The following is an 18,358-nucleotide window of genomic DNA, read 5'->3' as shown; positions in this document are numbered from 1 at the left end:
GAGGTGTTCATCCTCATTAATAATGTGTTGCAGGCTGCGAAGAGCATGGCATAGTTTTTCACCTCCTGGGAAGTACTGGACAACAAAGGGTACTCTATCAGTTGCAGCCCCTGTCTATTTCCTGAGGAGGTCATTATTGTTTCCCACTGTGGCACATCGGAACTGGCAATCAATGAGTTGAGCATCATACCCTGTTGTTATGGGGCATTCTTGAGCACTTTCAGGTGTCCGTCACATTCCTCCTCATCTGAACAGATCCTGCTTATGCAGAAGACTTGTCCATAGAGGATGGCTGTTTTAATATGTTTCATGGGGATGCTAGAGAAGTGTAGCATTGTGAGGTTATTTGTGGATTTGTGGTAGAATAAGGTGCTGAGGTGTCCATCCTTGATGGACATGCATGTGTCCAAGAATGAGACAGATATTAAAGAATAGTCCATGGTAAGTCTGATGGTGGGATGAAACTTGTTGATGTCACTGTGTAGTTGTTTCAGTGACTCCTCACCATGGGTCCAGAGGAAGAAAATGTTGTCAATATACCTGGGGTATAGTGTTGGTTGGAGGACCTGTGCAGAAAAGGAGACTTGTTCAAACCTGTGCATGAAAATGTTGGCATGTCGGGGTGCAAATTTGTTTCCCATGGCTGTTCCATCTGTCTGGATGAAGAACTGGTTATCGAAAGTGAGATGTTGTGGTTGAGGATGAAGCAGACGAGTTGTAGGACAGTGCTCGGAGATTGGCAGTCATTGATATTGAATATTAAGGCTGTTGCCTTGATATCATCATCGTGGGGGATGCTGGTGTAGAGTGCTGACACGTCCGTTGTGACGAGGAATGTTCCCGGGTCGACTGGTCCGTGGGTACTGAGTTTCTGTAAGAAATCTGTACTGTCGCGACAGAAGCTGGGGGTCCCCTGTACAAGAGTTTCAAGATGCCTTCCACATAGCCAGAGAGGTTCTCTCACAGGGTCCCATTGCTTAATACAATGGGACATCCTGGTGTGTTGGCTTTGTGTATCTTCGGAAGGCAATAGAAGTCGCCTACATGCGAGGTACCGTGGGATGAGGGTGCGTAGGGAACTCTGAAGGACTGGATCAAAAGTCGTGATCAATGTTTTTAGTTCACAGGTGTGATCTTTTACTTGACACCAACTTCAAGATTGTCACTCTCTTCACCACCAATACACAGTATTAGCATTTACAAGATATGCTAGAGTAATTCACCGAGGCTTATTTAACAGCACCTCCCAAGCTCTGAATCTTCTCTACTATAAGGACAGAAGCGACTGTCACAAAGAAACACTGCCACTGCAAGTTACCCTCCAAGCCATACACTATTAATGTAATATACCTGTACAACCATTCCTTCACAGTCACTCGGTCGATATCCTGGAACTCTCTGCCTAACAGTGCTCTGGGTAACCCTACGTCCTAAGCACAGCAGTGATTCAGTACCACCAAGACAATTTGAATGGGCATTCAATGTTGTCTAGCCAGCAATGCCCATATCCTACAAGCCAATAACAAGATGAAGAACTATGTGCAGTAATACAGTGACTTTTAAAGATTGTGTTGAAAATTCCCTGAAGAAACGAGTTGAAGTCACTGCAGGATATAATATCCAGTCTGTTAGATTTGGATGGACTAGGTTTGATCCCTGCTATACATTGAGTTATGTGATCTGATACACTTGCTGTAGTTGACCTTGGAGTGTTCAAGCTGCAGGGAATAAAGCGCAAGCAAGCATGCTGCTCCCAATTATCATTTAGTAAGCCCCTCAGTTTGTCAGCAGAGCTTCCTTTTATGGATCACAAGAACATTTGTTGAGTAATCTTGAGGTGCTTCATAGAGTGGTATTGAAATAGATATTATTGATGTGGAACATAATGATTAACTGTACACAGAGACAGCAGGTTCCTGATTTCTGTACTTTATAATCTCTCTGAAGACTATTGAAAACCATCCTCCTTTATACATCATGTTCTACCTATGTTATGGATGAGGTTTAGTAACATGTCTATTCTGAATTCCTTTGAAGGCAATCTATTTAGTGTAAACATTTGTAGATGTTTCCTTCAAAGTTACTCCAAAATCCCCATGACTCTCAACACATTCAGCAACAACAACATTGAGGATAGAATTCTCAGTAATGTTTCCTATGGTTGGTTACTCCTCAAAGCAATTCTCTGGGGCGACATGTCAAAAATGGGTCACTGGAATTTGTACCAAAGGGCTGCTGATTTTCAATGTAATTCATTCACAGGATGAGGGCATCATTGGCTAGGCCAGCATTTATTGCCTATCCCTAATTGTTCAGAGGGCAGTTGAGGGTCAACTACATTGCTGAGGGTCTGGTGTCACATGTAGGCCAGGTCAGGTAAGGATGGCAGATTCCTCCCTTAAAGGGCATTAGTCAGCCAGATCATTCTTTTCGGACAAAATCAGCAATGGCTTCATGGCCATCATCAGACTCTTACGTGTCCAGCTTTTTATTAAATTCAAATTTCACCATCTGCCACAACAAGGTTCGAACCCAGGTCCCATAACATTACCTGGATCTGTGGATTAACAGTCCAGCGATAACACCACTAGACCATCACCTCTCTGTGATGCCAGGAGAGCTGTTTAAATTGGTGAAATGCTGTCAAGTATTTGTTTGCAGCCATTCCCTCCTCACCAGCTCCCCCCCCCACCAAACCCCCCACAGCCTTCCCATTACCCACACACCTTTTTGTCCATTTCTAAATCTAGGATGTGTAACAATTGGTGAATACAGCCTTCCAGTAGCTCAGCCAAGCAGCATAGCTCATGTGAAAGTTTTGAGGGTTGGCAACAAATGTCCTGTCCCTGTATGTAATCCATACGTTTACCACCTGCTGTGGTTGTTTATCTGATAAGAAGCCAATGTTTTGATTTCCTAATGTATATATGGCAAATGCATAGCTATTTTCTTTAAGGCTTTCTTCATTGTACATCCTAATTACCTTGAGGGTGTTGTGGTTGTGAACCTGATACAGTTTCTACAATACTGTTAGTTACATAATTCCATAGTTTTTAACTTAGTAACAAGGAACGATAGTGGAGGTGCAAAGCAAGACTATATCTGACTTGGAAGGTACAAATGATCCACTGACCTTGATGCTCTAGTTCTTAGAGGAGATTTTCGTGGAGTGGAGTATCTGTTGAGGTGCATTTGGTTTGTCCCTCCAGTATATCTAGTGTACATGCTGTGTACTAAATGTGGAGAGGATAGACATTTAGTGTAGAGGCATGGCTGGCTACCAGTGGAACAGAATCTTTCTCACAGATAGTGATGAACTTCTGCTGTCTTGCTGTTGCTGCATCCACGTGTAAGAGGACCACTTGTACATGGACCAGGCCAGACACCCTCAAAACATTTCAAGAAGATAGCCCAGATCTGAACTTCTCTAGTTGTTTTGAGCAGTGGATTTTCCAGGAGTGATACAGCTGGTCAAAACCCATCCATTTTAAACAAGACAATTTATTTATGGAGTACCAAATGAAACACACACAAATGAGAATAGAATACAAAATAACTTAACCTATCAGAAAACCCAATAGACTATCTCAACTTAATGATGCTGTTCAAAATACTTACTACTAATCCCATAAACAACCATTGGCAAAAAGGTAAAATCAAACATAGGGTCTTACAGGTGAGAGAGATTCAGCATGGAACACCTTAGAGCTGTTTCTTTGACCAGCTTAAAGTGAGCAGCAGCTCTGAAAAGCCAGACTGCTAAAACCCAAACCAGAGAAAACTTAGCTGGGAGAACTGACCACTCCCCTTTCATTGTGCAAGTGTTTTTTTTAAACTTAAAAGCTTCTTCAAGTAGATCAACCCAGATATTTTGGCAACTACTCCTTGTACAACACTTTAAAAGAAAACAAGGACACACAATCTTGTTAAAGGAGCAGCATCTTCACACACTCCATCAGCCATGGACCGTGTGAGGATGGAATAGCGGGGTCCACATTTGAGCCATTCACTCAGTGTACCAAGCCCTGACCCTGCCCTCGTAACTCGTCTCTGTAGCTAGCTGTGTCAGAGATGACCTCCAAGGTGGTAATAGGGATCTTATGTTGGGATGGTTCACAATCAAGAGGAGGTGGATGGGTTTTTATATTGGTGATGGTTGTTACCTAGCACTTGAACAACACAAGCATTATGTATGTTGTTTTAATTTAGAATATGTAATGCATAATATATGAGTGTTTCAGATCAATTTTGGTAGCTGGAGTCATGAATGTTGGATAGATGCTGATAGTGCAAATAGACATCCTGCTGGCTGGTGTGCTAAAACTGGACATTCACTACAGACAAATCTTAGTAAGTTAGAATCCCCGATGTGTGTTCTTCTTAGTTTTATATGAGAGTCATTTGTTAGAATATATCCTCCTTTGACAGCAGAGGGGATCTGGAGCTGATTTTATTTTTGTTGCCTTAATTTTGTTAAAAGAGGAGCGTGAGCTGTGTTTTCCAGAGTTGAAACAGAGTCAGTTTTTCCTTTTGTAATGACTACATTTTTAACAGCCACTGGAATGAAAGAATTTGCATTTTATAACACATTTCAATTCCTCAGGACATCTCCAGAGTGCTTTACAGACAATGGATTACTTCAAAATAAAAACCAAATGTAAGTCAAAAACAAAAAATAAGTCTGCACTTTTATTCAGCAGACAATTGTGCACAGCATTACGCCCAATCACAACAATGGGGTGAAAGGACGTTTGATCTGTGGGAGTGGGTGTCAAGGACCTTTGTCATGGTATCTTGTCACATTACATTGAAAGTCAGTACCCTCTACCTTTGACCATTGCAAGAAAGCTAAGCTGCTCCCTCTTGTGGATGCTTTGCTTTATTACATGTACATGCAATATTTTGCGGTTCAGGCTGGGTTATTGACATCTAATAGGTAAAACCAAGGACTGCAGATGCTGGAAACCAGATTCTAGATTAGAGTGGTGCTGGAAAAGCACAGCAGTTCAGGCAGCATCCGAGGAACAGGAAAATTGATGTTTCGGGCAAAAGCCCTTCATCAGTGGGTGAGAAAGCAGGCTGATATTTTGAGTTCGTTCAGAACCACTTCTGATGGAAGGATGATAGGTGCTTGGATCTTTGATCTGTAATTTTATTTTTTTAGTCATAGAAAAAGTTGCAATTTCTGACATTTTCTATTTCATTACAGTCTTCCTGTCAATTAACTATCTCTCTGTAATTGGAGTACCTATCACTCCCCCCATCCAAACAAAACCATATGAAGAGCTTATTATCAGAATGGTCAAGTCTAACAAAAACCAGGGCAGAATTTTACTGGGGGCTTCAGGACCCTGACATTGGAATTAAATGGGAATCCAGATGAGTGCTAGGAGCCAGGGTGAGGAAGCTGCCTCCAAACTCACTGCCCAATTCCAGATAGTTGGCTGACTCCCAATGTTGTCAACTCAAACACAGTTCTTGGCAGCCCCACTAACAGTGGCAGTCTTCAGGGGTAGAGAAACCATTGAAACTCTTATGGCACTCCGGTGTTGTTTGGGTTTTGAGGTGGCCTTCACTGCCAATGTGCCCTGTTTGGGGGTTGCTGCCTCTGACTGCAATGACTCCCAGTACTGCTACAGGTGGGGTACCTATTTCCCTCCAGTAGTGGCACTGTCATTGCAATGACTCATCATCAGGACTTGCGGAGGAAGGAGCCCTTTGAAAGACTTCAGGAATCAATCAGTGTGTAGTGAACAGCTGATTTCCATTCCATCATAGTGGTTAATAGGGGTTGGGGTGAGGGCTGTTGTGACATGGTGGTAATGCTTGTACCTCTTGGCCAGGAGACTTGGGTCCTAGTTCTACTTGCTCCAGAGATACGTAATAACAGCTTTGAACAGGTTGATGAGAAAAACATCTGGAAAGAGTTGAGGAGCTATCCTAGTAATCCTCACTCTATTTTCCCAGACACCTGCCTCTATCCCTTAAATTCAGTTCAAATAGTCGTCACCTCAATTGTCAATCTGACTTTCTCCCTACAGATGTTGGGAAAAATTTGGTATATTTTCCAGCATTTTTTGTTTCTCTGTTTGAATAAAAAGGCCAGCGTTACAAAGTCTAAGTAATTGTGATTCTTTTCTTCTGGCACCACAATCAGACCGTGCTGACTTGGCAGCAATTCCAGGACAAGGAGGGTGACCTACTCCTAGTTATGAAGGAACAGGGCACATCAAAGGAGCAAGATATGCTGCACGCTACCCGTATGTTAAAGAAATTATTAGGACCAGCTGCCTTGTGGAAAGTAAAGAATAACCTGTTCCTCTTATCACATTTTTGGAATTCTCCCTTTTTTACTTTCAGTGATAGCATTGACCATTTTAAATAATCGACTGACATATTGTTAGTAAATAGAAAATTGTTGGAGTTTGAAATGAGACACACACACTCCCATCAACATGATACAGTACAGAAGGGGGTCATTTGGCCCATGTTGTCCATGCCAACCCAATGACACCCAGATATCTTTTCTAACCCCATCTTCCTACACATGGCCCATAGCCTTGCAGCTTTCAGACAGCACTTAAAGTGCAGATCCACAATTTTTAAAAGAGTTCAGGGTCTCTGCTTCCACCGCCAACTCAGGCAGTGAATTCCATCCAGCACCCTCTGCATAAAAAAGTGTTTTTCCTCACATCCCCTCCAGTAGTTCTGCCTTCTGCCCTGTTATGACTTTGTGTTAAAGGTCATGAAGATGTTTTTCTGTTGACATTTTACAATCTCTATATGTCTGCCTTTATATAGTACAATTATTGCATAAAAGTATTACTCTGTTAAAATTTGTAGCAATTTGGGCAACAATAACTTGCCATTCAGGCTCAGCAGCTGGAAGGTACAAATTGAATTACTACAGCATCTCAGTTGATGAGAAGACAGAATTACAGTATGACATGTTTACATGGACAATCTCTATTATTTGTGCAGACGTGAATTTCTAATAGAAAAAAGATGACAGGGAATGTGCACACTAGTGATTTTTTAATGAATAGATTGATATGTCACCACAGTTTAATTATTGGGATCTCTCTGCCCCTTCTCTTCCATAACAGGGTAATAATATTGGACCAGTGATGATAAGGAATGGAAATATGATTAAGTCCATTACCTGTTAGCAATGTGAATCAATTTTTATAGTGACTGTGCACAGGTTATATTTTGAGGTGCAAATTTAGAAGCCCTGAAATAGTGATTATGTTGGGTTTTTTCTGTTTTACATTAGTTAGTTGTACGTATACTGAAATTAACCTCAACAAAGAAATGTCTCTGCCAGACCGTTTAAGTGGAGAGAGGCAGTTGCCTGTCACAGCTGCTCAGCAGGTAAAGAAAATGAAACCACAGGCGATCTCAGTGCATCAGAGTCATCAGAAGACACCTCCATCCTTAAGTGAGTCGTAGTGACAAAATAAAACTCCCTTTCTGTAATTGATGGAGAGATCTCAGGTTTCCGCAGTGGAAGCATTCTTCCCTTTGTTTTTATCACAGAACAGTAGATCACTGAAAGAGGCCATTCAATTCATCTAGCCTATGCCAGCTCTTTTGTGCAGCAATCCAGTGAATCGCATTCATCAGCTTTCCCTGATTCCTTGCAGTTATTGTTCTCGGATTTTGGTTTCCTTTTGAAATAAATCTCTGCTCTATCTGCATTCTAAATCCTAACAATTGTTGAATGCAACATTTTTCATCATTCTGCTTATTGTAGATTTCCAGCATAGAAAAAGATCAATTTAAAACGTCTTGCATCCCACCTCTTTGGTTTATTTTTATATGTAATTTCTTGTTCAAGAGATACAGACATGACTTGCTCTGGGCATTTGCCAATAATCGTCTGTAATTGTTCATCGAGGATATAGATTGATTACATGCTACGATCCAATTTCTTAAAAGACTCAGCACTTGCTTAATACCAGTTAATTTCAGATGAAGGCCTTAGAAAAAGGGAGGTGAAGAAATTGTGCAAGCATATTATATTATCAATAGTGCTATGCTTAACTTACTTTTTTTCTTATTTCAGACTGGGCTTTATCCACTTGTAAACGAACCATGTCGTCACATGAAATCATAGAATCATAAAATGATGCAGCTTTTGCAAATTGGCAGCTTTAAACAGTTAATACAATTCTCCTTTTCCCTATAATCCTGCAATTTCTTTTACTTTAAGTATATATCAAGTTGTCATTTGAATGTTATTATTGAATCTGTCTCCAACTGCAGGTAGATAGGATAGTGAAGAAGGCATTTGATATGCTTTCCTTTAGTGGTCAGAATGTTGAGTACAGGAGTTGGGAGGTCATGTTACAGCTGTACAGGACATTGGTTAGGCCACTGTTGGAATATTGTGCACAATTCTGGTCTCCTTCCTATCGGAGGGATGTTGTGAAACTTGAAAGGGTTCAGAAAAAATTTTCAAGGATGTTGCCAGGGTTTGAAGATTTGTGCTATGGGAGATGCTGAATAGGCTGAGGCTGTTTTCCCTGGAGTGTCAGAGGCTGAGGGGGGTGACCTTATAGAGGTTTATAAAATCATGAGGGGCATGGATAAGATAAATAGACAAGGTCTTTTTGCTGGGGCGGGGGAGCCCAGAACTAGAGAGCATAGGTTTAGGTTGAGAGGGGATAGGTACAAAAGAGACCTATGGGGCAATTTTTTCACACAGGATGTGCGTGTATGGAATGAGCTGCCAGAGGAAGTGGTGGAGGCTGGTACAATTACAGCATTTAAAAGGCATCTGGATGGGTATATGGATAGGAAGAGTTTAGAGGGTCTTCCAAGTGCTGGCGAATGGGACTAGATTAGATTAGGATATCTGATTGGCGTGGATGAGTAGGACCGAAGGGTCTGTTTCCGTGCTGTACATCTCTATGACTCTGTGTAACAATATTTTAGACAACCACTTGGAGCACCCAGGTTGACAAAGTACTCTGCGTTGTAGCAAATATGCAGCTTATCTCTTGATGTAGCAATATCATTTACTTAGCCTTTCTGTGCTGTTAGAATCATATCTCTTTTTCTTGCATAACAATCCCTTTAAGTTCCTATATTCATGCCCATATAATCAAAATAGTTTTGCATCTTTTATATATTCATTACTTATGGAAAGTTACTGTGTTCCTTCATTTTTCTTTTGCTAATTGCCATTTCATTTAATAAAGAAATAATGAGAATTTTTCTAAAAATATTTGACTGAATTTTTATCATGGAATGTGAGTGCAGAATAAATAAATTAATTTTAAAAATATTTGGTTTATCATTTTGGAAATGATAGAGTTTTAAAAGTTTTACCTTCATCATACGGTATTGCTGGTTCTTGTATACGTTAAGATGATCTGACCCATGGATTAAAACTGCTTATTTCTCTTATAAATTTGTTTCTACTTTTGAACAATCTTTTTTGCCCCACTGGAAAGAAACACTAAACTTTCCAGCAAAAATAAATGTAACTGATAATATTTAGCTTTTTCATTAATGTTTTACACAGCTATATAAATTACATGCACACACTGTATTAATTTCTTGGGACTTGATTTATTTCCTCTAGTTACTGAATTTACCGGCTTCAGGGGTTCAGAGTAATTTAACAGAGTTGCCTTTAAGTCTGAAAATTGACATCTGCATTATTCCTTGTAACCAACTAACTGAGGATCGTTAGCATTTCACATTGGCATTTTAGCTAATCAAAGACCTAATCTTTCACAAGTTAATGCAGTACCAATCTCAGTGATTAAATTGTCTGAATAATTAAGAAAAAAATGTGATTGATAATAAGAATTTTTGGTATTCTGCATTATTTATCTAACAAAATAAAATTAGCAACATTTTAAGATCATAAATTTATCAATGGAAAAACGAAATAACAATCGTAATCGTTTGTGGGCGGCACGGTGGCACAGTGGTTAGCACTGCTGCCTCGCAGCGCCTGAGATCCGGGTTCAATTCCCGCCTCAGGCGACTGACTGTGTGGAGTTTGCACGTTCTCCCCGTGTCTGCGTGGGTTTCCTCCGGGTGCTCCGGTTTCCTCCCACAGTCCAAAGATGTGCAGGTCAGGTGAATTGGCCATGCTAAATTGCCCGTAGTGTTAGGTAAGGGGTAAATGTAGGGGTATGGGTGGGTGGCGCTTCGGCGGGGCGGTGTGGACTTGTTGGGCCGAAGGGCCTGTTTCCACACTGTAAGTAATCTAATCTAATCTGTAAGTAATCTAATCTAATTGAGAATTAATCTGCTCTGCTGAGTGCTGTTGATTTAAACAATTGAAAATTTCGTTTCCTAGTATATTTTTATAAGCACTTTGCCATGAAGGGTGTAAACCAATCTGTAATTATTGTAGATATTTTCAGGATAGTCAGGTTGGAAATGTTATTACATATCTCTGCAGCAGGTGGGACTTCAACCTGGGTCTCCTGCCTCAGAGGTGGGGACAGTACTACTGCACCCCAGAGCTACTTTTGTTCATTACATAACATATATCTGTGAATGAGAGGCAGCTAAGGTCCTTGACTCCAGCAATTGTTTCCCAAATGAGTTTTTAATTTGTTAAATGGAAACTAACTCTGGCTAGCGAGTCTCTGTTTTGCTTTATAAATTGAATTTGTTGAGTTTGAACATCTATTTCACAAATAGCACCCAGATTACGTTAGAGATGTGGCAGCTTTTCTTTTCTCAACTGACACTGCAGTACAATAGTTCAGGCAGCATCCAAGGAGCTTCGAAATCGACGTTTCGGGCAAAAGCCCTTCATCAGGAAGGGCTTTTGCCCGAAACGTCGATTTCGAAGCTCCTAGGATGCTGCCTGAACTGCTGTGCTCTTCCAGCACCACTAATCCAGAATCTGGTTTCCAGCATCTGCAGTCATTGTTTTTACCACACTGCAGTACAATGTTGAGCAAAAACCTCCTGTTGAAGGTGCCGTTTTTTGGTTGGGATCTTAAACTGAACCTCCATCCACATGGTCAGAAGAAGATCTGGGGGATTTCTCTCTGGTGTCCGAGCCAATATTTATTTTTCAGTCAAATTATAGAAACAGATATTTGGTCTTTACCACATAGAGTCTTAGTGTCATACATCACAAAAACAGACTCTTTGGTCCAACCAGTCCATGCTGATCATAATCCCAAAGTAAAACTAGTCTCACCTGCCTGCTCTTGGCTTATATCCCTCTCATGTACTTATCCAAGTATCTTATAAATGTTCTCACTGTGCCCACATCCATCACTTCCTCAGGAGATTCATTCCACATGCAAACTATTTTCTGTCTAAAACATTTGTTCCTCAACTTTTTAAAATTGCTCTTCTCTCACCTTAAAAATGTGCCCTCTCGTCTTGAACTTCCCTATGCCAGGGAAAAGATACCTAACATTATGATGTTACAAACCTTGATAAGGTCACCTCTCAACCTCCTATGCTCCAGTGAAAAAGGTCCCAGCCTATTCAGCCTTTCTTTATAACTTAAAACTTCCATACCCAGTGTTATGCAGATGTGGGTGTACTGTACATTTAAGAGAGTTAAAAGCTAGCAGTGACAGCACCAAGTGTTCTCAAGAAGATAGAATGTAATATATGCTCCAGCTACTGGGGTACCTAAGGTAACTGGTTGCCTGGAGACAAAAACAGATTTGAATTAGGCCAATCAGTTTAAATTATACACCAAAAACATAACAAACTCCAATCCAGTTTGATTTGCGTATATTAACAATCTCAAAAGCCAATGACACAATCCGATGCTTTGGGGGTATAAGACCAGGGAAGTTGAACAGTTGGGAGGAGAACTGCCAAGCCAGCATGTAGAGACTTCCTGAAAAATAGCTCTCTTAAAGGTACTTTTATTGATCAGTAACCTCTCAAGCAGAATTCCCAAGGAGTAGAACAGAAGACTGGAATGCAGAGAAGAACTGAAAGCTGCCTGGTTTTGAGTTAAGAAGTTTTGCTTTGTAAATCTTAATTGGGGGTTTTATCAGACTAGTATTGTAGAAGGGGAAGGTAGGAGATAGGTTAGAAGAAGGAGTTGTAAATAGCTGTTAGTTAAGTATTCTCTGTTATACTTTAAGAAATAAACTTGCTAATTTTTACTTTAAATAGTTCTTGGCCTCTCGAATTTTCACAGATTACGGCACACGATAAATCTTTTCAGTGTCACTGGTTTAAATTAAGCAGGAGGGTTAACCTTGTGTTGTAACAGTTTGGGGGCTCGTCGTCAGGATTTGAACTGGTTTAGATAGATTTGAATAGATTTGGGGGTACAAAAATTTCCAGCAGATTTAAACTCTTGCAGGTTGGTGTCCTAGATCTTTAAATAAAACATAGGTGAGACAATTTGTTTAACTTCAGTGACTTGTGGTTGATTAAATTAAAAGTGAGAGAAACGGCTCTTAAAATTGCTAGAGTTTCTGGGATTTGAAGATGATTCTCAAACTTGCCAAGGAGTTTAGAAGGAAAGAAAAAGGCCAGACTTTTAGAATTAGCAAAGAAGTTAGATTTAGGTTTAACCAAGGACAAAAGTAAAGCTAAATTTGTCAGGAAATTACTCAAACACTTAGGTGTGTCAGAGAAACAGACAAGTGCAGTAGAGGTAGAAAAACTTAAATTACAATTGAGGAAAATGGAATTAGAAGATGAACAGAGAGAAAGGAAAGAGAAATGGAGAGAGAGGTCAAAGAAAGAAAGAGAAGGTTCTTAGCTGAGCAAAAAGAGACAGAATTTGAACTTGAGAGGTTGCAACTTAGTCAGTAAAGTCAAATTAACAGGATGGAGGTTAAAAGAGAAGTGATATATATATATAAATATGTCAAAACTCTGCCACATTTTGATGAGAAAGATGCTGAAGCCTTCTTTAATTCATTTGAAAAATTGACTAGGTACATGGACTGGTCCGAGGATTTATGGTTAATGCTCGTTCAGACCAAACTGGTCGGCAGAGCGAGTGAGGTATTTGCTGCATTGTCAGATGTGGGGTCAGGAGATTAGGAAGAGGTTAAACAGGCTATTTTAGGTGCTTATGAGTTGGTACCAGAAGCATATAGACATCAGTTCAGAAACATAAAGAAAGAACCAGGTCAGACTTATATTGAGTTCAAAAGAATTAAACTCTATATTCTATAAGGACGTTAAGAGTAAAACGGTAACTAGCGAATGATAAGTCTCCTTAAAGATAAAGGAGATTATCTTGTGTTGAACCTCAGGTAACAAATCTTTCAACTGCGTTCAAAGCTCCTGAGACAGATTGCTTACTATCCTCTCCCACTCCTCAAGGACTTCTTCATCTTTTAATCTATTTTGAGACACATCAAAATCCATATCATCTGGATTTGATTCCTGACTCTGCTGGGCAGTAACTAACACCTGTTTCTCCAGGTCTGTCTCTCTAATATAATACAGTTTCAACATGTGCATATGACATACTTGATACCTTTTTTTTCTACCTGACATCTTTACTAGATAGTTCACCTGTCTTAACTTTTTGTCAATTTGATAGGGGCCACTAAACCTGGCTTTGGAGGGATCTCCTATCACTGGTTACAGTACTAACACGTCATCCCCTCGGGAAAGTGTCCAAGTCTCAGAAGTTTTATCTGCCACCTGCTTCATTATAACTTTGCCCTCTATAGGTGCTGTTTAACTTCTCCGACCTTGGTACTGTCAATTTTTCTTTAATTAATTTCAAAGGGCCTCTCACTTCATGACCGAATATTAACTCAAAGGGGGATAAACTGAGTAGATTCATTTGGGGCATCTCTAATGGCAAACAATATGAATGGGATACCTTTATCCCAATCATTCAGGTAATCCTGACAATATTCTCTCAACACGGTCTTGAAGGTTTGATGCCACCTTTCTAAAGCTCCCTGGGATTCAGGATGATACACACTGGATTTAAAGTGCTGTATACCTAAGATATCCATAACCTCCTTAAACAGCCTAATAATGAAATTTGACCCTTGGTCCGACTGAATCTCTCTGGGTAGCCCATACTTTCTGAAGAAACCTACTAACTCCTCTACTACCGTTTTTACCTTGATACTCCGTAATGGAATTGCTTCTGGAAACCTGGTAGACACATCCATTATGGTTAACAAGTATCTGTCTCAGGAGCTTTGAACGCAGTTGAAAGATTTGTTACCTGAGGTTCAACACAAGATAATCTCCTTTATCTTTAAGGAGACTTATCATTCGCTAGTTACCGTTTTACTCTTAACGTACTTATAGAATATTTTTGTATTATCCTTAACCTTATTTGCCAATGCTTTCTCATATCCCTTCTTTGCTTGCCTGATTTCTTTCTTAAGAATGTCCTTACACTCTTTACATTGATTAAGAGATTCATTTGAAACAAATTATCTATACCTAAAATAAGATTCTCTTTTATGCTTGACTAGAACCTCAATATCTTTATTCATTCATTGTTCCTTAATCTTTCCAGCCTTACCCTTCTCTCTTACAGGAATATAGTGCCTGAGAACTCTCATCATCACACTCTTGAAAGCCTCCCACTTGAGAGATGCCCTTTCATCTGCGAACAATCTACTGCAACCAACTGTTGCATTATTGCTGCTTGCTGTGCATTAGTTGCCACATTCCATACAGAACAACAGTGACTACACTTCAAAAATACTTAATTGGTCAGAAAGTGCTTTGAGATGCCAAGTGATTGTAAAAGACAAGTTGTTTTCTTTCCTCCTTGTAAACCAGCATTTATTCCATGAATTTGATAAATAATTTATGTGGATCCTCAGGATTCTAAAAGTTGATTAATCATTTTAACAAATTCTGTCTTCTATTCAGCTTTCAGCAGAAAATGTCTTTAACAGAATGGTACTGGGATCTGAATCAAAACACATTACTTGACTGGTCATCCCACTGTGAAAAATGGTCAAGCAAAAGGAGCTGTAAAAGAATATTGTGAAGAATTTTCAACCAAAAAGCCACAGGTATCAGTCGATGGCAAGATAAAACAGAGAAAATAATTCATCAGATATGCTGCACTCATGATTCTCTTCTTTAAAATGATTTTGGCTGCTATTTCTTCCTGTGCTTTAATGATGTTTCTGTTGTATTTAGAGTTGGATGTTCACCAAAGTATTTAAAACTCAAGTTTGTGAAGCAAGAAGAAGAGGAAGCAATTGTGGGCTGACTAAAGAAAACAGCAGATTAATGTTTAATTGGAAGCTGATATCCAAATAAACTGATGTTATTGTACATTATTATGTGTCAGGCTGCTAGTGGTTTTAGCTCAGGTATTTTACATGTACTCGCGAAGAATCTAGGAATATGGTGTTAGAATGTGAAGGTGGAGTTGACGTTATTGAATACGAGCAGTTGTATGACTTGCACTTTACAAATTACCAAACAAATAAAATTTACTAATTTGAAATCAGGACACCATTAAATAATTGAACTTGTGATATCTGTAAATGTGTAGTCTAGTTCATAGGCTCAAACAGCACAAAATGAGATTGTTCAGTTCTCTGTACTTGCACCACCTCTTTAAAAAGCCATCCAATTAGTTCCACTTCCCTATTTGAGCCAACTGCTAGGCACATTTGTCTTTTTTGATGGTATTTCAAATCACATTCTCAAATTTATTGTTGAATCTTCTTGAATCATAAATGTTTGAGGCCTGTTGTGTAGGATTGAGATGAGAAGTCATTTCTTTACCCAAAGTGTTGTGAATCTTTGGAATTCTCTATTCCTGAGAGTGTGGTAATTCTTTCAATAAACACTTCGAAGGCTGAGATAAACAGTGTTTTATGACTCAGGAAACCGAGGGGCATGTGGAGTGGGGCAGGTCAGTGAATATGGAGCTGAAGATGAGGTTAAGACCATAAGACCTAAGACATACGAGTGGAAGTAAGACCATTCGGCCCTTTGGAGTCCACTCCGCCATTTAATCATGGCAGATGGGCATTTCAACTCCACATACCCGTACTCTTCCCATAACCCTTAATGCCTTGCGAGATCAAGAATTTATCAATCTCTGCCTTGAAGACATTTAACATCCCGGCCTCCAACTGCACTCAGTGGTAATGAATTCCCCAGGCCCACCACTGTCTGGCTGAAGAAATGTTTCCTAATTTCTGTTCTAAATTGACCCCCTCTAATTCTAAGGCTGTGCCCATGGGTCCTAATCTCCCTGTCTAATGAAAGCAAATTCCCAGCATCCACCGTTTCGAAGTGATGCATCATCTTGTAAGTTTCTATTAGATCTCCCCTCAACCTTCTAACTCTAATGAATGCAATCCCAGGATCTTCAGCCGTTCATCATATGTTAGGCCTACCATTTCAGAGAGCTGCAGTGCCACAGTATCCTTCAATAGGTGTGGGGTCCAAAATTGTATTCTAAGTGGAGCCTAACTAGAGCTTTATATTCCAACCCTCTTGAGATAAATGACATTACATTTGCTTTCTTAATCACAGACTCAACCTGCAAGCTAACCTTTAGAGAATCCTGGAATAGCATCCCAGATCCCTTTGTACTTTGGCTTTATGAATTTTCTCACCATTTAGAAAATAGTCTATCCCTGTATTCTTGTTTCCAAAGAGCAAGACCTCGCATTTGTTCACATTGAATGTCATCAGCCATTTCCTGGATCACTCTCCTAAACTGTCTACATTTTTCTGCACCCTCCCCAGCTCCTCAGTACTACCTGCCTGTCCACCTAACTTCAAATCATGGGTGAACCTCGCCAGAATGCCCCCAGTCCCTTCATCCAGATCATTAATATACAAAGTAATATACAGCTGCAGCCCCATCACTGAACCCTGCAGACACCACTTGTCACCAGCTGCCATTCTGAAAAAGAACCTTTAATCCCAACTCTCTGCCTTCTGTCATACAGCCAATTCTCAATCCATGCCAGTAGCTCACCTTGAACACCATGGGCCCTTACCTTACTCAGCAGCCTTCCATGAGGGACCTTTTGGAAGTCTAGATAGATAACATCCACTGGGTTTCCCTGGTCTAACCCACTTGTTACCTCTTCAAAGAATTCTAACAGGTTTGTCAGGCATGACCTACCCTTACTAAATCCATGCTGACTTGTTCTAATCTGACTCTGTACTTCCAAGAATTTAGAAATCTCATCCTTAACGATGGATTCTAGAATTTTACCAACAACTGGGGTTAGGCTAATCAGCCTATAATTTTCCATCTTTTGTCTTGATCCTTTATTGAACAAAGGGATTACAACAGTGATTTTCCAATCATCTGGGACTTTCCCTGACTCCAGTGACTTTTGAAAAATCACAACCAATGCCTCCACAATTTCCTCAGCCACCTCCCTCAGAATGATAGGATGTAGCCCATTGGAGCCAGGAGATTTATCAGTTTTTAGACCTTTTAGCTTTTGTAGCACTTTCTCTTTTGTAATGGCTACCATACTCAACTCAGCCCCCTGACTCTCCTTAATTGTTGGGATATTACTCCTGTCTTCCACTATGAAGACTGACACAAAGTACTTATTAGGTTCTTCAGCTATTTCCTTATCTCCCAGCACTAACCTTCCAGCATCAATTTGGAACAGCTCAATCTCTACTTTTGCCTCATGTTTGTTTCTTATGTATTGAAAGAAACTTTTACTATCATTTCTAATATTACTGGCTAGCTTACTTTCATATTTGATCCTCTCCTTCCTTAATTCTCTCTTTGTTATCCTCTGTTTGTTTTTGTAATCTTCCCAATCTTCTGATTTCCCAGTGCTCTTGGTCACTTTATAGGCTCTCTCTTTCTCTTTGATATATTTCCTGGCTTCCTTTGTCAGCCATGGCTGTCTAATCTCTCCACTGTTCTCCCCCCCCCCCCCCCACCAATAATCTTTCCTTTCTTTGGGATGAACCTCTGTACTATGTCCTCAATTACACCCAGAAACTCCTGCCATTGTTGCTCTACTGTCTTCCCCACTAGGCTCTGCTTCCAATTGATTTTCATCAGTTCCTCTCTCATGCCCTTGTAATTGCCTGTATTTAACTGTAACAGCATTACATCCGATTTTGCCTTCTCTCTTTCAAACTGCAGACTGAACTCTACTGTATTATGATCGCTGCCTCCTAAGTGTTCCCTTACTTTAAGATCTTTTATAAAGTCTGGCTCATTACATAGCGCTAAGTCCAGAATAGCCTGCCTCTTTGTGGGCTCCATCACAAGCTGTTACAAAAAAGCCATCCTGTAGCATTCCATGAATTCCCTTTCTTTGGATCCACCGGCAACATAATTCACACAGTCAATTTGCATATTGAAGTCCCCCGTGATCACTGTGACCTTGCCTTTCTGACATGCCCTATTAATTCCTGGTACATCTTGCACCCCTGGTCCTGACCA

General features: G+C 40.1%; 1 pseudogene; it reads left to right on the top strand.

Moving 5' to 3' along the window:
* LOC148142135 (lethal(3)malignant brain tumor-like protein 3) overlaps nt 1–18,358 on the top strand; it is a 161,534-nt pseudogene that overhangs the window by 126,897 nt on the left and 16,279 nt on the right.

Source organism: Chiloscyllium plagiosum, unplaced genomic scaffold (assembly GCF_037043375.1).
Source record: "Chiloscyllium plagiosum isolate Xiang-an unplaced genomic scaffold, Cpla_swu_hap1 HiC_scaffold_30, whole genome shotgun sequence".
Lineage (NCBI taxonomy): Eukaryota > Metazoa > Chordata > Chondrichthyes > Orectolobiformes > Hemiscylliidae > Chiloscyllium > Chiloscyllium plagiosum.
The sequence above is the reverse complement of the archived record's forward strand: the minus strand, read 5'-3'. Positions and strand labels throughout refer to the sequence as shown.